The sequence below is a fragment of the Natator depressus genome, chromosome 1 (assembly GCF_965152275.1).
Source record: "Natator depressus isolate rNatDep1 chromosome 1, rNatDep2.hap1, whole genome shotgun sequence".
Taxonomy (NCBI): Eukaryota; Metazoa; Chordata; order Testudines; family Cheloniidae; genus Natator; species Natator depressus.
In genome coordinates this window covers 273,870,652-273,892,635 of record NC_134234.1, presented here as the reverse complement: position 1 = coordinate 273,892,635, position 21,984 = coordinate 273,870,652, and the positions used below count along the sequence as shown (strand labels likewise).

General features: G+C 40.9%; 1 protein-coding gene across 2 annotated transcripts in view; it reads left to right on the top strand.

Annotated features, from left to right (window-relative positions):
* TMTC2 (transmembrane O-mannosyltransferase targeting cadherins 2) overlaps positions 1-21,984 on the top strand; it is a 361,794-nt gene that overhangs the window by 214,660 nt on the left and 125,150 nt on the right. The window lies entirely within an intron of this gene.

Here is a 21,984-nt window from a genome sequence, read left to right as displayed (position 1 = left end):
TGCCTGTCCCATGATATTTTTTTAAAAAACCATTAGGACAAAATATTATATTCAAATTGAAAGAGACAAACAAATGTGGTGGTAGTGATAGGGGAGTCCCTTCTTTCTCTCCTGGCTGCTGGAAAGAAGATACCACTTAATCTCCTTTCCCATAGTCAGACCATCACTGTCCCTCTTCTCCCTCAACTCCAGTAGCTTTGGTTTGCAAAGAAATATTTTTCTAGGACGTTCTACCATCTTTCCCCCTCTGCCTCTGTATAGATCACCTGAACACTGTCTTGTATCTCAGGCTAATAAGGGAACAGGAATCACTAAAAAGACTATTCCTGAAAGGACTGACAAAATAGGCGGAGGCCTGCAAAGAGAGCTTTTGCTGCAGACTGATGTTACTAAAGCCATTCCCTCTTCTGCCATCATGGGGTTTTGAGACAGTCTTTCAGTCTGCCCCTTTTGCCCCACCATTGAAGAGAAAAGAGAATGTGAGTGACATTCTGCGTGACCTCTTCCCACCCTCTCTGGCACTCCTTTTCTCCATGGGTTCTTGTTGCAAGCAAAGCAAGTAGAATTCTATCTCTGGGTAGAGTGGGTGTGAAAGCTCCCACTCTTCCAGGCTGCAGCAAACTGACCATGATTTACCATTGTTCCATACTGTTCTTGTCAATCACGGACAGTATGAAAAAGGCAGTTAAAGGCCTGGCCCACTCTTCTACTTCCCTCCCCCGCCCCAGCCCCCCGAAAAAAAATGCCCCAGAAGAATCAGGTGATTGGAATCTTTTAAGGCTGCCTCAAAGCCATCACACACACAGGCCGTTCTGTTTGACCCAGTGTACAGCAGGTATCTGCCAGTCATTAGCTGATGGAATTGAAGTGTGGTTTTGGGATTCCATATCTGCATCAGTTAGCATGTTTGTTCATTTGCCATTTTGATAGAAGCAGTGGCTTTTTCATAACTAGTGTTTTACATAACTCCAAGATGAGCTGAGTCTTGCCTCATTTTTGTTTGTCAGGACTTGGGAGGAAAATGGACAAGATTGATTTTTGTAGTTTATAGATTCTGAAATGGCTGCATAAATGTTGACTAGAGGGAGGGATGGGGAGAACTGTCTCTCTGTGAGCAATTTAACTATTAAGCAATGGTTCCCCCTCACTTGAATGAAGCTTTTTTTTTTCCTTTCTAAGTTTTAAAAATTCTGACCGTATTTACCAGTTCTGAAAGTTGACAGTCACTGTCTTTCTGTGTACCAATTATTCTGAATTTAATAGAAAATTATAATTATACACAAAATAATTGTGCTCATAGTGTCTTAGTGTTATCCCTGGTTTTACTATATAGTCCCAATAGCTGGCTTCATGCAGCAGATTTTTTCTCTGTGGAATGCTATCATTTTGAACTTTAGGGAATAGCTCAACTAATTTGGATGTTCAGATATATGACTTCTGATGAAGTAGATAACCTCAAAATAGTAAATAAATAATTTAAAACTATAATTGAAAGAGGGTTGGGTATTTACTATAATGCGGATCGGTTTTTTATTTGGCTATGTTCACTGATTTTGCTGCCGTTTTTAGCTTTAGACCTGTAAATTATTGTTGATGCAACTCCTTAACTTCTTAGAGCTGGTTGACCAAACTGATGATATGGATTGCACTTAAGCTAGTGCTTAAAGTTAAGCACGTGAATAAATCCTGTTGATGTCAATGGAACAATGTGCTCAAATCCCACTGGGTTCAATGGGACTTCAGTGTATGCTTCAGTTCTTTCCTGAATCAGGGCTTCAGAACATCCTTGATTTAGAACTAGTGTTACTCTTTACATGCACTGCCATTGCCTGGCATATCAGTTCTTATGTTATTCTGTGGAATCAGTAAGTAAGGAGCACAGCCAGCAACAGGGCCACTATGTGTTAGCTCTAACTGGTGTGTGAAAAGTTACTGGGCACTGAAAGTCTAAGCCTAACTATGCTTTGTCCCCCTCTTTCCAGTCTTGATCTTAAGAGGTTGTCTTGTGATTCCAACAGGTAGTAAGAAAACTTTCTAGAATAGAAAACTGAAAGAGTTAAAGAAGTTTCCTTCTCTGGACAGCATAGTCTTTTTCCAGCAGGATGAATCACTTGTCATTATATTCATGCCTGTAGGAAGATTTTAAAACTAGTCCAGTTATTTTTGGATTTTGCATTTGCCATCCTTTGCTAAAATAGTATTCAGCTTTGGTCATTTCTGACCTATTTCTAACTTTCTTCACAACTGTGGTGGGTTTATTTTAGAAGATTGCCTGCTATGGCTTTGAGCTGGTAAGGAGCAGCTGTATAAAATATATATGAATGTCAAGATCTGAGTGAAAAGCAGATCAGTGGCATAGCTAAGTACAGTGGTTGTTGTATGATCATTTAATGGTTTGTGTTTTTTGTTTTTACATTTGCAGGAAAACTTGCATGATTGTATATATATTTTAAAAGTCTATTTGTGGTTTAATTAACTTACTACTAACATCTCTGTTTTACCTGAAGGAATTCATAGAATCTTACTTTAGGATTCAGTTTATTTTGCATCATTTGTTTATTTTTTGCCTCCCTCTGTTTGAACAATGAAAGCCTATGAACCTTGCTCCATTTTTTTAAATAGCAAGTTTCATTTTATGGTTATCCAGGTGTTGCACAATCTGTAACATTAAATTCCTCTCTAGTTTCCCATTACAAATGCAGTGGGAGAATGTCTTTGTTTAAAAATTGTTTTAGTAGGTATTATGAACAAAAAAAAACCACCTTTATATTTTGAGACCTATAAATGCTTAACGTGATTCCAGCAAAATTAAAGTTTGAGCTCCAATGTGAATTGACAGAGTGTCTATTCTTTCTGCAAACCTGGTGCCTGTAATAAGTGTTTTGTATGCCGTGGCTCCAATGGCGGTGAACACTTTGATAGAAGTGAATACCATAAGTTGTTTCCATCTGATCTGACAGCCTGTTCTGATTGGCCTTATCTGTGTAGGAAAATGACCAGTGGCTGACAATTTTTGTCATCAGTGGGTTCCTTCCCTCTGCCCTACCCATTCAGTAGGCACTGAAAATGTAATAACTGATCTGGTAAATAGGACACAACAGTTTCCAGCACCTTTGTAGTAAACAATGTGGTCTCAGTCATGGGTACTGCAAAGCAGCCAGGCTTACTGCGAGGGGAAAGGATGGAACAGACTGAGATTGTGCACAACAGTTAAACCTCTTCCCTGCTAGTCAACTGAGGAAAAGGAGGAGGCCCACTGATGACAATAGTTTTCAGCAATGTGTCTTTCTCCTGGTATAGACAGAGCCACTGTTAACAATTGAAACTTTGCCAACAATGGGCTAGGAATCTCTTGAAACAGCTCTATGACTTTGTTTTCAATAGCTAAGGGTCCTGCACATTCCACTGTTGCTCTATGAAGAACAAGCCTTGTTGCATACCACACATTCTGTTTGCATTCCCAGTGAATTGCAGCATAATGTAGTATGTTTGAGTTGGCAACCAAACAGCACTTTTGTATCATGGGCATTTGGAATATACTTTGCCCATTTTGTACATATTAATATTGCACCATTTAACATTCTTCATATGTGTCACTCACTATTAAAAATGTTAACTTCTCTGTCAACCACAGCATCAGCAGTTTTGTCGTGTTCCTCTGATATTTCCTTTACACTCACCAATAATGACAGCACTTTAAAGATATGTCTACACTTATGGCAACGTGTAGAGTACAGACAAAGCACGTCAACCTAGCATGGGTATAAATAGCAGTGAGGCGCTCCTTAGGCAAGTAGAGTGCAGACAAACCGAACCTTCGGGTATGTACCTTTCCTCACCACAGGGAGCTGCTGGAGCCTTTCCCTGCTGCAGGGAAAGGCTCTGGTTGTGGTGAGGCAGAGTGGAAAGGCTAAGGTAGCTCCCTGCTGCCACAGTCTTTCCCCACTGGAGGTAAAAGCTCCAGCAGTGGGGAAAGCCGCTGGCTGAGGGGAAGCTGGGGGAGTGGCTCCCCTCTGCCAAAGCCTTTCCCCGCAGCCTCCACAGTGCGAGAACCTTTCGTTGCCATGTATAGCTACACACAGCAGCGTGGACACAGCCTGCCTTTCACTGTGGTGTGTAGCTACACATACCCTGCATGCCTCTACAAGCGTAGACAAGGCCTAAGACTAGTACAGGTTATTTGAATACTACTAATGTGGGCAGGAGCGGCAGGTTTGTGTAATTTTTGGTGATGCCCAGAACTTTTGGTGATGCCCCTCACAAACATGCCTAAGGCTCTGGGACGGAGTTTGGGTGCAGGGTTCCTTTGGGGTGCAGGCTCTGGGAGGAAGTTTGAGTGTGGGAGGGGTGCAGGCTCTGGGACAGAGTTTGGGGGCTGGGGCAGAGGATTGGGGTGCAGGAGGGGATGCAGGGTGCTGGCTCTGGGAGGGAGTTTGGGTGCTGGATGCGGGCTCAGGGCTGGGTTGGGGTTTGGGATGCAGGCTCTGGGAGGAAGTTTGGGTGTGGGAGGGCTGCAGGCTCTGGGAGGGGGTTTCGAGTGCTGGGTGCTGGCTCTGGGAGGGGGTTTGGGTGCGGGTGCAGGCTCTGGGCTGGGACAGAGGGTTGGGGTGCGGGAAGAGGTGTGGGGCATGGGGCTGAGGAGCCTGGAGAGCAGCAGGCAGGCTGCCCTGGAGTTGAGGCCAGGGGCCAGAGAGGAGGACTCCCCCGAGTCCTCTCCCCACTGGCAGCAGCAAGCTCCGGGGGAGAGGGTCCCCCCCACACACACACAGCACGACACTCACCCAAGCCCCCCCAGGCTGCTGCTCAGGAGGTCCAGCTAGGATAAGCCCTTGCTCCCTCCTCCTCCCCCCGCCCCCCACCCTTGCAGTCGCCTGCCGAGGAAGGGGAGTTGTCATGCATCCCCCTTCCCACCTCTGGTGCAGCAGCTGCCTCAGCCTGCCCCCCCTGGCACTGCTCCCTTGTAGCTGGTCGCAGCGGGGAGCTGCAGGGGGCAGCTGCCTGCTGCCCAGGGCAGGCAGGGATGCTCCGGGGGAGGCGTACAGGGGTGGCAGGCGGGGCTGGGGGAGAGACCTGGCCCTGAACATTGGTGGAGCCAGGCCCCCCGGAGCCCTGAATTTGCTGGAGCCCAGGCACATGGGCCCATACAACTCACCACCCCTGAATGTGAGTACTGAGGAATGCTTCCCATTAAAATTAAGGCTTAATACAGAGTGTCATTTTGGTTCATTGACTACCACACATGTATGGAATAAGAGATAACACCACTTAGTAATTTTACATACCTTAATGTTTAGCATATTTTCCCTTTTAAGACAGAGGGGTGATCTGAGCCTAGTCCTGCGAGCCAGGGACTCCTGATTGCTAATCTTCATTTTGCCACTGCCTCCCTTTATGCCCTTGGGTGAGTCAGTTAACTTCTCAGTTTCCAATTCTCCTCCTCTAAAATTACAAAAATATTTACCTATATTATTATTGTTATATGCAATATCTCATGGTGGAGTTGAGACTTAATTCAATATTATATAAAAACAGTACTTAATGGCTAAGTATTGTTAATAATGTACAGTGGTGAGTCTTACACTATGCCTTAGATAAACAGAAAAGTCTACCTCATCATTAATAGAGATATTTATTCTTTGTATTATGGTAGTGCCTGGAGACCCCAATCAGGATTGAAGCCCTGTTGAGCTAAATGATCTATAAACATGGCCCCTTGCACCAGAGTGCTTACAATATAAACAAACAAATCGAGTGACAATCAAAAGGTAGGAGACAGGGACAAAACATAAAAGTACAGTGGCCAGCATGATGTTAGACATGTTTCTTTGCTTTATAAAAAATATAAATATAGGTGGAACAGTATAGAAAAGCTTATATTTAAAGTTGCCTAACACTTTCCATCATAGCCTACTCTTTCCAGTGGCTTATAACTCTCAATATTTACCTTTTAAGGATGAACTTTTCCTTGCTTTATCTCTAACTGAGGTTTTGTTTTTTAAAGTTTGGTCAAAAATTATTCAGTTATTTTGAGCATAAAGTTAGTGGTGGTGGAGGGAGAAAACATATTGGTCAGTGTTACAAAATGTTTCCAACAACTGGTAATATATCCTCCCCTACAGTAACTGCTGGATAGGAAATACTGCCCATACTAAAGTTAACTTATTTACAGAGCTGTGTGTGGGGGGGGCAAGTGGGGCAATTTGCCCCGGGCCCCACAGGGGCCCCCACAAGAAGGTCTAAGGTCTGAGACAGGGAAGGGGCCAGTAGCGTGGCGGGGGAGCGGGGCAGTGGCCGCTCTCCCACTGAGCACAAGTGGCGCCTTTTTAATTTTTTGGTGCCTTTTTAATTTTTACTCACCCGACAGCGCTACGGGTCTTCGGCAGCATTTCGGCAGCGGGTCCTTCAGGTCCGAAGACCCGGAGCGAGTGAAGGACCCGCTGCCAAGTACAAACGTCTGGCACCCTTTTTTATGTCCGCTCCCCCGTTTGCGCCACCTGGCTACACCGCTGGAAGGGGCCCCTGAAATTGCTTTGTTCCAGGCCCCCTGAATCTTCTGGGCAGCCCTGCTTATTTATCTAAGGCAAAGATTTAATGAATTAATAACAGCCATGCATGGCTACATCAATCTTCACTCTTCTAATAATATGAATTGTATAGGAAATTACTGAGGTAAATGTATCTATTTATCTAAGGCGAATTTGGCGAGTTTGAAAGAGCAGATTCTATAAAGAATACTTAAATTAGAGTTCTTGAAATCAGTTGAAAAGTCTTTGCCTATCCATCAACCACAGATGGCAGAACTGCTTTAAAAAGAGAAAGCTCTGCCCAGTAAGTCTGAACCATCAAATTATCTGAAGGTTAAATAAAATTGCCACCTTCAGAAAATAGTTCAGGGCTCTATAAGTGGACATGGCCACTGCCATGAATAGTTGACGGGTATGGAAGGGATGTGACCACTAGCAAGTTATTTGTGGGAGAGCGGTAGGCACCCAGTGTAGTTGAGCATCCTACACATAGCCCAGCCTCAGTAAAACAGTCTGGATATGTTAATTATGTTGGAAAGCGGAAGGGAAGTGGCTTTCTCTTCGCTTCAAAAAGCTAAATTTATTCCCCAATGTTAGTGTTCTCTTCTGAGTTCTCATACTATCGTTACTTTTGAAACCTAAGTCACTGTTGGATCTCTGTTTCTCTTTCAAAAGGACACTAGAAAGCCCAATATTCATCCTTTATGAATTTATAAGGCTGGGAAAGAGTATATATATTTTTCCTCTGGGTAAGGACCAACTTCACTTCCAATCAGTGAATTGTAAAGAGGAAGAAAAAATGTTTCATTAATCACCACATATAGTTAAATGCTTAGATTTCTTTGCATGTCCTCATGAATTAAAAAGATTGCTTTGTGAGCCGCTGCCACTTATTTGTGGAATACAAGAGTCATTCAGAGGTAGCTGTAGCATTTTTGGTGGTGCTAGTTCCCCTTGAATTCCAATCCTAAACACCTGTTGAATGCAATCACCCCAATACAGAGGCAGGTTGATGGTTTTCGGAAGGGGTAGAAAGATGGTTCTTTGTAAACCCCCAATTTAACAGATCCAAAATGGGTGCTTAAAGTTAGGTACTTAGATCCATATTTAAGTATCCTATATAGCTGCTCCCCCCCCCCCCGAGGTGATGAATTATTAGTAGTGGAAGGAAAAATAAGACCATTCTGATTTGTTCTTCATCTGAATATATTTAAACAAGTATGTTAAAGCTAGTCATTTCAAGAGTGTCCATTATGGTACCTTTTTCTGTTACCTATGAGAGAGCTTTTCTTTACTTACTGATACTCAGTATGCAATGAATGTCTGCATTTTCCATTCTGGACTTCAAGTGGGACTCATTCTCATGTACACAAAGGCCCCTTTCTACTGCTCTGATGGTGCAAATGGTTTGTAAAATGGATATAACAGTAATTTGCACCCACTGCCGGAGGGTGTAAAGGGAGATTAGCACAAATGATAGTCAGACCCCATGTCTTTAAGGGTATGTCTACACTTAACAGAATTTTTGCACTGTAAGTTTCATCGGTGATAGGGAACCAGTGAAAGTAAAGCGCTGGTTTGTATTCCTCAGGCGTCAGAGAATGTTTACACTACCAGCACTTCCATCGCCAATGAGAGCAGTGCAGTACGGCAGCTAACACACAGTGCAGCTCTCTCGATAGGTCTTGTAGGAAGGGTGGGGTGAGTGGAAGGCATTCGGGGTTCCTGCTCAGTGACTCATGCTGCCCTGCCCTGCCCTGGTTTCTTCCGTGGCATTTTTTTTTTTAAACCCTCCTGCTGTCTGGCTGCTTTCCCCGCCATGTCTACAAACAAAGGGAAAGGGAGCTTCAAACTTCCTGGGGCTTAGAAGGGGAGGGGCGGATGTCCGTGCGTCAGAGCAGCGGAGGTGCTGGCCAGAGTGGTCGCTTTTGGGACTGTGGGATATCCTCCGGAGGCCAAAGGGTGTTTACACTGCTAGAACGTGTCTTCACTTTCACAGCAGCATAGAAAGAACAGCGGTAATAGCTGTATGCCTCTCGTGAAGGTGGTTTTCTTTCTGCGGTAAAAATTCTGAGTTTCACTGCAAAAAGTCATTAACAAGTGTAGATGCTCCTGCGGTTTTAGCGCAAAAAAGGGACTTTTTGCACTTTAAATGGTAAGTGTAGAAATACCCTAAGTCAGAGGTTTTCAAAGCCGGTCCGCCGCTTGTTCAGGGAAAGCCCCTGGTGCGCCGGACCGGTTTGTTTACCTGCTGCGTCCGCAGGTTTGGCCGATCGCAGCTCCCACTGGCTGCGGTTCACCTCTCCAGGCCAGTGGGGGTTGTGGGAAGGGCGGCCAGCACATCCCTTGGCCCACGCTGCTTCCCGCAGCCCCCATTGGCCTGGAGCGGCAAACCGCAGCCAGTGGGAGCTGCCATCGGCCGAACCTGCAGAAAGTCCCAGTCTTGTGCGCCAAGGGCTTTCCCTGAACAAGCGGCAGACCGGATTTGAGAACCACTGCCCTAAGTGACTTTCCATTTGCCCTTCTTTCTATCTCAATAAGTCACTAACTCCTTCTTTTCCACCCACCACGGTGGAAATAAATGAAAGGATGACTTATGTGATTGCAGTATTTGTCTATAATGGGTCTCCAAAATTTTTATTTTAAATTCTTTATAAAGTTACAAAATGAGGAGTGATACAGGGGCAGAATTTTCAGTCTTCCACATCTATAGGTATACTGTGAATATGAAGAAGCCCTTTAGCTTAATCAGCTTTCTCTTTAGCTGGATGCTCTTACAAGGAACACTTTTCTTCTAGCTCTCTGAGTACAGGTCTGCAAGACTGGAGCTGTCATTTCTTTTCATTTTCACAATTCACTATAGGCAAAAAGTCTAGGTAGATCATTTATGACATTTTCCTTTGGCAGAGTTCTTCTTTCCTTTTTAGTTGAAACACTGGACATCTGTTGACCGAAACCAACCAAGTTATCTCACAGGATACATCTTTTTCTAATGTGAAATGATGAACAAACCTCTATATATCAGCTATTTTCTAGTAGTACCTACTGCACAGTTAAAATGTTTGCCTTTTTAAATAAATATTGGCTTGGGAGCGATTGTCTATATATAACATGGGAATACCACTAAAACAAGTCAGATCTTCTTAAAAGACAATCAAACGTTTAAATTGTCCTCACTGTACCCCAGAGTACAGAGACAAGGCCATTGTCCTCACAGTACTCAGAATACACAGTGTTCAGTACTGAGAGTCTGTGTCTTTCACGATGGGGATTTAATTGAAAAAAGGACCATGCAGAAGAGCTGAACAGATTTTTGTGTACCCCAGTTGTTCAGGAGGTTTTTCCTTTGTTGATACCCAATGGAAACCCTCTTAACAATGTGAGGCTACACATATGAATATATACACTATTGTGTGATTAAGGCTACAGTGAGGAGGCTAATTCATATGATTAGTTCCATTAAAACCAGTGGGACTACTTAAGTGAGTGAGTACTCTCTAGGATGAGTAAAGGCTCCACAGTCTGAGCTGAAATGAGCAAAGTGGTGAGGCCTAAAAGTAATCCCATTTTGTAAGACATTCAAGGCCTACACTCAGTTTGATTGGGCTGATAGAACTGCCTTGCAGAAACACCAGAAAGTCAACTTTTTTTTCCAGCCTAACACGTGATACAACAAGAGAAGTGGGAGTATTAAGCACTCATGGTGAACACAGTGAGAAATGTCTATGAATGAATAGAAAAACGATACATCTGATTACAAACCTTGGAGACAAGGCTAAATCAGTCTTTCAGAATTCTTCACTTGCTTCAGCAACCATGCTGGCACAGCAGTGGATGGCTCTCTGCTGCATATATTCCTCCGTTCCTCTGGGTCATCATTCCAAAGTTGTCTTCTAGATCAGCAATGAAGAGCTGAACAAACAATATAAATGGCGGAATTAGTGGGGAAAAAATAAGTTATGGATGCTGGGAGGATGATGAGTCACCTGTATTAGAGTGGATTTGAGCATTAGTGGATGTTTGCTTGTATGAAAAATCAGTATATAACATGAAAAAGTTATGAGTATACAGCAACTATTCATTTATCACATTAAGTAGTAAGAAACGGAATGTTTTTGTTGGCAAGTAACCGACATGTGCTGGTGAGTAATTGATGTTATGGATACTTTTACAATACATTTTGACAAATGTTATTTGCATTTGGAATTCTGTGGAAAACAGAAATACCTAGGACAAACAAAAATGTTCTCTGTTACATTTGTGAAGTAGATTTTGTGAAAAATATTAAACCCCCAAAGTAATCACCTTTAGCACTTATGTATCCATTTTCATATTCAAAGTGCTTTACAAACATTATCTAATTAATCTTCAGAACACCTTTATGAGGTATCATTCGTAAGGGTGATGTAAAATTATTTTAAATGTGGAACAGTAATTACTCTCTTTTCCACATTGACTCAGTTCAAGACTTTATACATTTCTGTTGAGAACCTTTTTTGACCTTTCTGTTCATACAAGTGGTTTTCTCTCTGGAACTAAATAATTAACTAATAAACTGTGAGTGCTTAAAATCAGGGCTTGAAAAATCCATTCTCCTTTGTCAAGTAGTAAGGTATCCTTGAAAGGAAAGGGCCATCAGCTTCTGAAGAAGCTAACCTTTCATTTAAAAGAAGAAAAAAAATCTTACCTGTATGGCTATGAATATAACCTTCTAAATGTGAACAGTGTAACTAGTGCAGTGTTCTCTCCTTTCTGCAAAGAGAACTCCTCCTTGGGTCCCAGCACCTATGTGACACCACATTGAACTCCATGGACCTTGAGGATAGTCACCTTCCCTTGTGGTTTTTCCTACAGGGTGGGAGCCTCAATCTAAATACACACTGACCTAGGCTATGTCTACACAGCACAGCACCTGTGGCAGCATGTAGGCTATCTGTAGCTACATGCTGCAGTGAAAAGATAGTTGTGTTGACACTATGGTGTTTAGCCACACACTGCAGTGAAAGGCTTTGGCAGGGATCAGGGGAGGCAGCTCCCTGGTGCAGGAATCTTTCCCTGCAGTGGGGAAAAGCTCTGGCAGCAGGGAACCATTGGAGCCTTTCCCCGCTGCCTTCCCCCAGGACATGACATGCTTAAAAAGAGCAGTGTAGACAAGGAGGCACTGCTTGGGAGAGTAGAGAGCCATGCAGAGTACATACCTGAGTGTATACCCATAGGGTTCAGGCCTGTCTTTACTCTGCCCACCTAAGTAGTGCTACGCTGTTACATTGCTATTTATACCCATGCTGTGGGGGCATGTAGCGTACACCCCACCGCCCCGAAAGGAGTGTGCAGTGTAGATGTGCCTCTAGTGTAGTTGTCTGTGCTCAGAACTTTAACAAGCTACAACAGAGGGAAAACTCCCCAGAAACTTGTGAGCTTTTACTACTGCTTTTCATAATGCACACTACCCCAACCCCATCTGAGCGAGGGGGATGCTCATCCAACAGCTGTTAGGGCTACATAGGTATCTAGGCAGATAACAGCAGAGGTGCAGGCACTGCTGTGATTCATCTCGCTGAAATAAAGGACTAAGCTATAAGTAGACTAGCTTTTTTGGACCTCATGTTACAGTACTATCTGTGCCTGTCACTGATATTGCTTTAACCTTCTCTCATCTATTTCAAAAAGACTGCTCATCTCCACCCCATCATAGGTCATAATTATAATTTATATATATTTGGTTGTATAATCAGTACATATTTCACTGTGTGTATTTCAGTAATGTCTAGAGGCCTCATTCTGCCGGGCACTGTACAAACATAGCAAGAACCAACCCCTAACCAAAACAGCTAATCAAAATAGCAAAAAACAAAAGATGTGAAGAGATACAAGAGGTACAGACAGTTCAAGTGACTTACTCAAGGTCACATAACAGATTAGTAGCAAAACTGGGAATACCAGTCTAGTGCCTTATCTGTAAACCGATTTTAACTGAAAAAATCCTAGGTTTTATAAAAAGTAGTAATATTTTTTTCTGATTTTTCATCCTACTTTTGTATCATTCAAATATATAAAAAATAACTTGTTTTATTAGGAAAATACAATACATTGCATGAGAGATATATTACGAGAATACATTAGTCTGTGTGTATATGCAAAGCTGCCTGTTGAAGTAAGGCTATGTATTAGTCTAGAGGATACACACAGTAAACAAAACAGGCATTCACACAAGCTCTGAAAGGTACTGATGGATATCATGCCCACCACATACACATTTCACGCTGTTAGCCGATAACAGTTGAAAGATTTGACACACTAAAATGGGAAGAAAACAAAAATCTATATCAGAATATGTGTCAGAACACAAGGAAGTATTAGAAGTCTAAAAAAAACAACAGGAGAAAAGAATGATGATGAAAGTATGTGCTGCAAAGGTGTGGCTCAATTATTAAATGTAAATATTTATAGGCAAATAGTTCTAAGTCTACAACAGTAAACTGTTTATTCAAATGAAAAGTTTTATTTGGGGATTAGATGTATTGTTAAACTCAAAGGTGGCACTGTGTTTTGAGTTCTGCTTTAGTTCTGCAGCAAATCACGTTAAATTTCATTCATCAAAGCATTAATCTATTGAATATTTTCCACCCTGTCCTTCCATCCACCAAAATAAACCCTGATATTTACCCACAAACATTAATAGTTTTTTTCACTGATTTTCATCTGTTTTTATTGTAGTAATGAACTGATAAATTCCCAGGAAAAATAAAATAAAATAAAAACTGAAAATGAAGGACCCTACTTATGTTAGACTGCACTCACATTACAAGAGTGTATGTTCACTCTATTGTGGAATAATTGAAATGTACAGCTGAGAAAAAAGTGAAGCTTTCTGCACTGGCTACAGACTGGTGTACCTTTATTGATGCCTACTGTACTGTCAGCTTTATTCTACTAACTTAAATTTCATTATAGCCTTCAAAATAAGTTTCTGCTGGTATTCTAATGGATTATATAAGGTGAAGTATATGTTTCCAACCTCTTAATAGACAATTTCAGAGAGGTAGTAAAGTGGACATTTTGGTTCATTTTAAATATCATGAAATATTCAGTCAAGAAAAATATTAAGGATGAATGGAAAAATATAATATAACCAAAACTTCTCGTAACTTTTCATATTTGCTGCTGCCTGCTTCAGGGAGGTGAAAATCGTACCATTGTACCTTACTTGTCACGTTTTTCATTGTGGTGATACTGCCACAGGCTGCAAAGTGCTAGTGTAACACTGACAGGCCTCGATGGTTGGTGGGCAGGATCAAATCGGGGACCTGTGGAGCTTAGTGCATGAGCTAAAAGCCAATCTGCTGTTAGCTAAGGCTGCAGAGCGGACTCAGTCTCTCTCTCTAAATGGTCTCGGTGCCACTAGATGGGACAGAACACCACACCCAGACGGTGTGTAGGTTACATACTTCCCCTAGACGAGGAAGTGTGTCCCGAGCTTCAGAGACTTCCCAGTTGAAATCCTGGACGAACCCCCACTTTTAACGCCGACAGACCCCATTTGTCAGCGGGCAGCTCTGAACCAGGGACCACCTGAGCTTAGTGCATGAGCCTCTACAGTATGAGCTAAAAGCCAGCTGGCTCTTAGTGAAGGCTGTAGAGCAGGCTCATTTTAGTGGTCTAGGTGCCACTAGATGGGACAGAACACCACACCCAGATGGTGTGTGGGTTACACTAGATGTACATTTATAATTTATATCTTATTTATTACTACTGTACAACTATAATTTGCAGTGTGAAAAGGTGTTAAGAGTACATGGTAAAAAAGTGACATACACTGGAATTTTAGACTGACATGCTCTAGTAATTCAGTGCACATAAGTCAATAGCAAAGGAGAATTTTTTTTTTTTAGTTTTTTTGTATTTTATGCTTTACAATTTTCTAAATGAATTTAGTACTCATCTAAGATGCAGGGTTGACATCCCTATAAACTGTACTTTTAGAACAGACATACCATGGGCAGGACCAATGTGAGCTTCCCCCTGCTATCTTGCCAATATGTCCCAACACTAACCTGGATTGGTCAGCCAGCAGTCATGCACTATGTTGATCACTGATGTCTCTGTGTTGAAACAAACAACTGTTTGTTTCTAACAGTTATGATAGAAAGCTTTTTAAACTGTTGATTCCATTCTATTAAGAACTGGATGGAGACCACTCATTTCAGAAAAGCCACTGACTAAACCAGTGAATGGTGCCAACTCTTGGTCACTACCAGCTGGGGTGAGATTTGAACCCAAGAGAATCTCCCATTTCCCAATTCATCCCAAAGCATCTAATTAACAAACCAATATGCAAACCATACCAAGCAATAATGCGATCACCTCTGGAGCTAGACAGGTTGACTGTTTAATAGTTTTTAGCAGCAATACTTTGGGACAGGAAGAAGAGCACATACAGTTGAAACTACAGGGTGAATTTTGTTCAGTTTCCATGCACCAGGGTTAAAAGGTGCCATGCTTTCTTACAAAACCTGCCATGAGGTTTCTAAAATTCTCAAGTGCCTAGGGCATGAGAAAAAATACAGTATATCTAAAAGATAATACCTGCAGCTACAATGTTCTTCTATACCATTTTTCTGCATCAGTTCAGATTTGACTTGAAAGAGTGCCACCTACTGAATCAACATTAGCATAGATTCTTTTGGTTTAGTTGCATCCTTTAAGATGTGAAATGATAGATTTTGTATCATGTTGCAAATATACCCTTTTTGCTTTTAATCTCTTACATAACGGGTTCAGAATACAGTAAAACCACGAACTTTGGAACTCCTAAAATGTAAAAGTCCACTCTGGTAGAGAAAGTACACCTTGGCCAACCTTAGATAATTTGTTAGTGCATGTTGTGCAGTGTAATTTAATCTCCAAAATGTGTATATCTCAAATTTACCAAGGGCTAGTTTATAGTTCAGTCTTGGAAAGAAAAGCAAATGTAAAATCTATTTTGACAGCATTGTAAAAACCTGAAACAGAAGTATCTGTATAGGAAAAGAAAAAAAAATTGCATTAAACTATTTCAACAATCGCCTATGCCATGTAACCACTAGCAACAGAGATAACAGCTTCTTGAAGTTTTTTTTTTTTAAATCATTCAAGTGGGATTATACACCACAAGGGCAGTACACCTCATATGAATACAGCTGGTTGGGAATTTTTCAACAAAACTGTCTTTGGAAAATGCTGGTTCATCAAAAGTGAAACTCTTTTGTGTAAATTTGCCAGTGTTGATCAAACTTTTGCAAAAGAAGACTCCCCACCGCAATGACTGTTCTGAGGTGGGTTTTATTTGGCCCACAAAGTGCAATATGCTGTCATCTCTGAAATTTCTTATAAAAATGCAAAGTCCACAATGGCATTGTATTTACTTCATTTCTTAAAGACTGGTAAGGAGAGCTGGTGGTATGGAAGGATCATAGAGAATAAAAGCGGGAGAGAATGTAACCCCAAACAGTAACTATTAATTTTACAAATTAAAAGCAAGTCAAAAAGGTACAAAACTGGAACATCTGTTTAGAAATGTTCTTGTGTCAATATAATTTTTTTCCCCATGAAGCAGAGTTCTTGGTTTGATGGACTGCTGAGAGGATGATCGATTACAAACTTCTACTGCTGTTCTTTAATTAGTTTGGTTACTTTTGGAGTAGTTTATCAGTGTCATCCAAGCAGGAATCTAGGTCACGTTTTTGTCATCTTCATCAATTTCTGCACTGAAACATATTTTATGAATGACTCCTGTATCCATAAGGTCAGAATAACACAGAATAAAATATTAGTAAATTATGCACATGTGCATATAGTTGATTGCTTTTAATGTTAAGTTTCTCAGTGCTAGACATTATCAATGTACAAATATTTTTGTATCCCTTCTGATTATCAAAATGTATGGCCTGTGGTTTAATGCATTCTGAAAAGCAGTATTTTCTCAGCTGTATTACTTGCCAGCAAGTTCAAGAAGTATGGGCTGGATGAATGGACTATAAAGTTGATAGAAAGATGGCTAGATCGTCGGGCTCAACGGGTAGTGATCAGTGGCTCCATGTCTAGTTGGCAGCTGGTATCAAGTGTAGTGCCCCAAGGGTTGGTCCTGGGGCCAGTTTTGTTCAATATCTTCATTAACAATCTGGAGGATGGCGTGGATTGCACCCTCAGCAAGTTTGCAGATGACACTAAACTGGGAGGAGAGGTAGATACACTGGAGGGTAGGGATAGGATACAGAGGGACCTAGACAAATTAGAGGATTTGGCCAAAAGAAATCTGATGAGGTTCAACAAGGATAAGTGCAGAGTCCTGCACTTAGGACGGAAGAATCCCATGCACTGCTACAGGCTAGGGACCAAGCGGCTAGACATCAGTTCTGCAGAACAGGACCTAGGGGTTACAGTGGACGAGAAACTGGATATGAATCAACAATATGCCCTTGTTGCCAAGAAGGCTAACGGCATTTTGGGCTGTATAAGTAGGAGCATTGCAAGCAGATCGAGGGACATGATCATTCTCCTCTATTTGGCATTCGTGAGGCTTCATCTGGGGTATTGTGTCCAGTTTTGGGCCCCACACTACAAGAAGGATGTGGAAAAACTGGAGTCCAGTGGAGGGCAACAAAAAGGATTAGTGGGCTGGAGCACATGATTTATGAGGAGAGGCTAAGGGAACTGGGATTATTTAGTCCGCAGAAGAGAAGAATGAGGGGGGATTTGATAGCTGCTTCAACTACCTGAAAGGGGGTTCCAAAGAGGATGGATCTAGGCTGTTCTCAGTGGTACCACATAACAGAACAAGGAGTAGGTTGGATATTAGGAAAAACTTTTTCACTAGGCGGGTTGTGAAGCACTGGAATGGGTTACCTAGGGGGGTGGTGGAATCTTCTTCCTGAGAGGTTTTTAAGATCAGGCTTGACAAAGCCCTGGCTGGGGTGATTTAGTTGGGGATTGGTCCTGCTTTGAGCAGGGGGTTGGACTAGATGACCTCCTGAGGTCCCTTCCAAACCTGATATTCTATGATTACCACAAGCACAACACCAAACTTCTTCATTTTTACATCTTAAGTTTTGCTTTTTTTCCCCCCTCCTCCTTTCTGTAGAAGTAGTTTGATGACAGATTCTGATTTGTGCCAAGAAGCTATAAATTCTAAAAAGATTTCAGGAACAAATAGTCAACCTTACCTTTATCTCAGCTGTTCTAATGCAGGTTTACTTGCGAATGAATCCTCATTTCTGACTGTTGGTTAGCTCCTTTGTCATGAATATTTTCTAAGAATCTTTTTTAATAAGACAACTGAACCTGGATCAGCTGGTCTAAATTTGTTGTTTTGTAGAGTGCTTTTCTCTGAAATTTTAATTTTCTTCCTTGGTTATTCTCATTTTGCTGGAGTAATAATGCAAATGTAACCGGCAATACAGAAGAAGGAAAAAAGGTTTGCTCATAGGAATATATTTAACTTGCATTTGAATTATGCAAGCAAGAAAGAAATGAAAATCAAAATCCAATTCTGTGATTTATTTTGTAAAATATGCTTCTTGAATTCTGGCTGATTAGTTACAGCTAAAACAAATTTTGCCATCATATAGTCTTTCCAGAGAAAACCAGAGTAATTGACATGTATAGGCCTTTTCTCAGAATAGTTAGCCCTTTATCCTTGAGTTTGAAGGGACTTCTACTCAAATGCAAAGTTACACGTTCCTAAATTTTCAGGATTAGTTCTTAACTTGGTATATATTTTCATCTTTTCAAAATGAAATTTCCTATGTTTCTTTTTCAGTCTGAGAGCAATTTTAAAAAATAAAAGAGAAAATTTGACCAAAATCATACCTCCAGTTTAATGTATGAAGAGAACTGAAAAATCCTTTTGGTGTTTTTAAAGGCACAGTTGTAGCATATGAGCTATTTGGGGTCAACACTATGCAAGTTTGTTATGAACTTTGTTGCTAGGTTACACATATGTCATTTTGTCTATTTAAAATCTGTTTTGATTTGGCCAAATTATATGCATTTTTAAAAATTGTATTCCCTTTGGGGGCACTGTTTTTCTAAATGCTTTTTATACAACCTGGCAATGGTTTATTGGCTCAGAATGCATGCAGATGTAAGTTGAATGGAAATTCTTGTTCAAAATATTATTTCTGAAACTTCTTTTGGCGTGTGTCAATGTGTGTTGAACATGATCTGAAAATATCTGTATGCAGTGAGGCAGAACTTTAAATACTCTGTGTGAAGATGTGTATGATACATGATTGTAACTGCCCCTTTTATGTGCATGCATTATGAAATAGTCTTTAATAGCATGTTAATATGCTATTTTTTCTACAAGATGCTACCTGTTTCAGTGCAGGGCTCCAGTGAGGGGTTGGTCCACAGTGAATGGAGAAGGGGACCATACACTGAAGAATTAGTTTAAAAAAGTAAATATTTAAAGAGTTTCCTCATTCTCTGCACACCAGTCAGTCCCTGCACTGAACAAGGAAAGGCTCCTATGGCAAAATGTCATTTTGTAATTAAAGACTGAATTATAACATATACGCACTTCAGCACTTCCTGAATTTTGAGTGTTTTACTGTGCAATCCTAATTTTCCTTTATTATTTTGCATGGAAAAAATTATAAATGTTACTAGAATAAAGTTCATTTACCAATTTAAAACTTCAGAGTCATTAATCCAATTGCCTTCATGTTTAATATGATGACTCTTCCTCTTTGAATTCTAGCCATGTGCAAAGTTTGAAGTTGAATGCCAAAAAGATGTTCGGAGCCACAGAGAAATGTGTGTGTAATCACATGTATGTGTATAATTAATTAACTTTTGTTTCTCAACCTTGCATACTCAAATAGTTTAACTGATTTTCTTACAACTTCGCAAACACAATTGTGCTGACACAAAGCATAAAAAGTTGGGTGAATACAAATGTGGTTTAGCATGTAAATACCCTAACAATTGTTAGTGGGTTATACTAGTTACCTGAATGTTATGCTTTGCTATACCTCCGTTGCATTTGCAGTTCCCTAGACATATAGGGAGTGAAAATTTCTAAGGGAATTGTTGTCACTCTTTTCCATATCATGGCCTCTCTTCCATCTAGTCTAAGGGTTTGTCTATACTACCCCCCAGATCGGCAGGCAGCGATCGATCCAGCGGGGGTCGATTTATCGCATCTAGTATAGACGCGATAAATCGACCTCTAAGTGCTCTCCTGTCGACTCCAGTACTCCACCAGAATGAGAAGCGCAAGCAGAGTTGATGGGAAAGCATCAGCTGTTAACTTACCGCTGTGAAGACACGGTGGTAAGTAGATCGAAGTACGTTGACTTCAGCTACCCTATTCACGTAACTGGAGTTGCATATCTTAGATCGACCCGGCGCGGTAGTGTAGACTAGCCCTAAACCTCCTTCCCTGACCATTTGCTAACATAGGACCTGTCGGTCCTGACTGATACCTGTTCACAACCCTCTGGGAGTCTGACTTCCAGCAATAAGGACCCATGTCCTAAGGCATCATCTCTGTTACTTAAATGTACAGGATGAGCCACCAGATCATGTTCAACTAGTTCTGTATGTAAAATGCAGTAAACATTTATAGGAAAAAATACCATATTCAGTATTTCATTGCAAAAGTAAAATAAAAACTGGGCCTCCAATCCCCATTTGTGTTGCTTGTGAGATTCGCTTTTCCTCGGTCCCACCGTTGCCCCACTCCATCATGTTATTTTAACTTGATGATAGCATGTAATGATAGTTCTTCAGCAGCAAATAATGAAAAAGACAAAGTGTGCTAAGTATAAAAATAAAACAGTTGTCAAGCAGAGACCCAGATTTTGACCTATGTTAAAATCCTGGGGATTCTCAATCTGTATGCTTTAATATGCATATTGGCTTGCTTAAAAAGCAATAAATTGCTCTCTGCTCCTGTTCAGGTAGTACAATGGGGCACACTCAGAGGAACTGTTTAATGCCTGCGCAATATTGGGCTCCTATTTCCCCTTAAGCAGAGTTAATGTTGGTTTCAGTGTTAGCCAATTTTAAAGCCCTTATACAAAGAAGCTTTAACAGTGGAACATGCATACATTTATTAGATGAATTATTGCCCTCTGTATAGGGACAGTTGTTGGGATGGTTTGATAGAAGATCATTCTGTTTGGCAGGATGTTGTTTGCCTCATAATCTAATGGTAAGTTAGTCTATTACTCTGCTATGGGAGAATTAGGGGAGGAAAATCTAGATACCATTTTTGTAGGATCTACAACTTCTGCAATGCAGAGCCAAGCATCAGAGACAGTATATTAACAAGTCTTGTTCTCTGTGTTCTGCTGACATCTGTAATGTTGGTATATAGTAAAGCAATAAACCAGTCAGAGCCACAAATGGCTTATACTTCTATAATGTTTATCAGGTGTAAAAAGACATGTCCTGTAGGGAACTAAACTGTACTATCAGGCTTCTGAAATATATACATAGAGTAAAAACCAAAACTTAAGGAAGAATAGGGGGAATATTTTAGCACATACGTTTTGTTAGAGGCTGATGGTGCATTTGCAGCTTTAGCAGTTCTAGTTACTTAGGAGATAAATAAGATTTGTTGTGTTAATGCTCTTTAAATGAAATTCTAAGCTAAAACGAAATAACACATGAAGGCGAGAGTCTCCCTTCTCATAGAAATACCCATTTTTGTTTTGGCACCTGTATAAAAAGCTATATATGTGCAATTGGGGAGACAGCAATTGTGGTTTTGTTTTCATGGATGCCTTTAGATTTTCTTCCTTCAGTGGTTCACAGCAGTGATGTTATGCACACTGCTGCTAAGTTTAATCTGCTGAGAGGAAAATGCTGTGTTTGCTGCTGTTTTCATCTTTGGCTGGGTACTTTTGCAGCAGACCTCAACAGCTTGACATCAATGTACTTTATTTAAAAAAAAGTATCTGCAATAATTACTAGTTTCTTTATTTATGCTATGTGAAAACTGTATTGCAATATTGGCTATGGAAGATGCCTACAGTACCAGAATTAGCTGCACTGCTTAGGTTTCAGAGGTGCTAAGTAAAATATTATTGGGGGGAAGGGGGCACACTTCCAGATGACTGTCTGCAGAGCCTCAAATACAATTTACTTCAAAATATTTTACGATGGGATATAAAAACCCATTGTATAGTGTAAAATTTTGTGAGGTAAAGAACCACATGTTCCTCTTAACTAGAAAATACTTTTTACCAATTTGTGTAGTGTGTTTGAATCATATTGCATGCCTCTGATCTTGTTAGTTGCCTAATCTTCACTTCAATTGCTGTGTCGTTTATCAGCTTTCATATTCTAGGGAGTTCTGTGTTTGTTGGGGAGATTTTTTGTGGCTTTAGAGTAGATCGGTATACAACAAGCTTCAACCATGAAGGCCCCCTGGCCATACACATAAACTGGGAGGGCTATTATTTAAGATGAT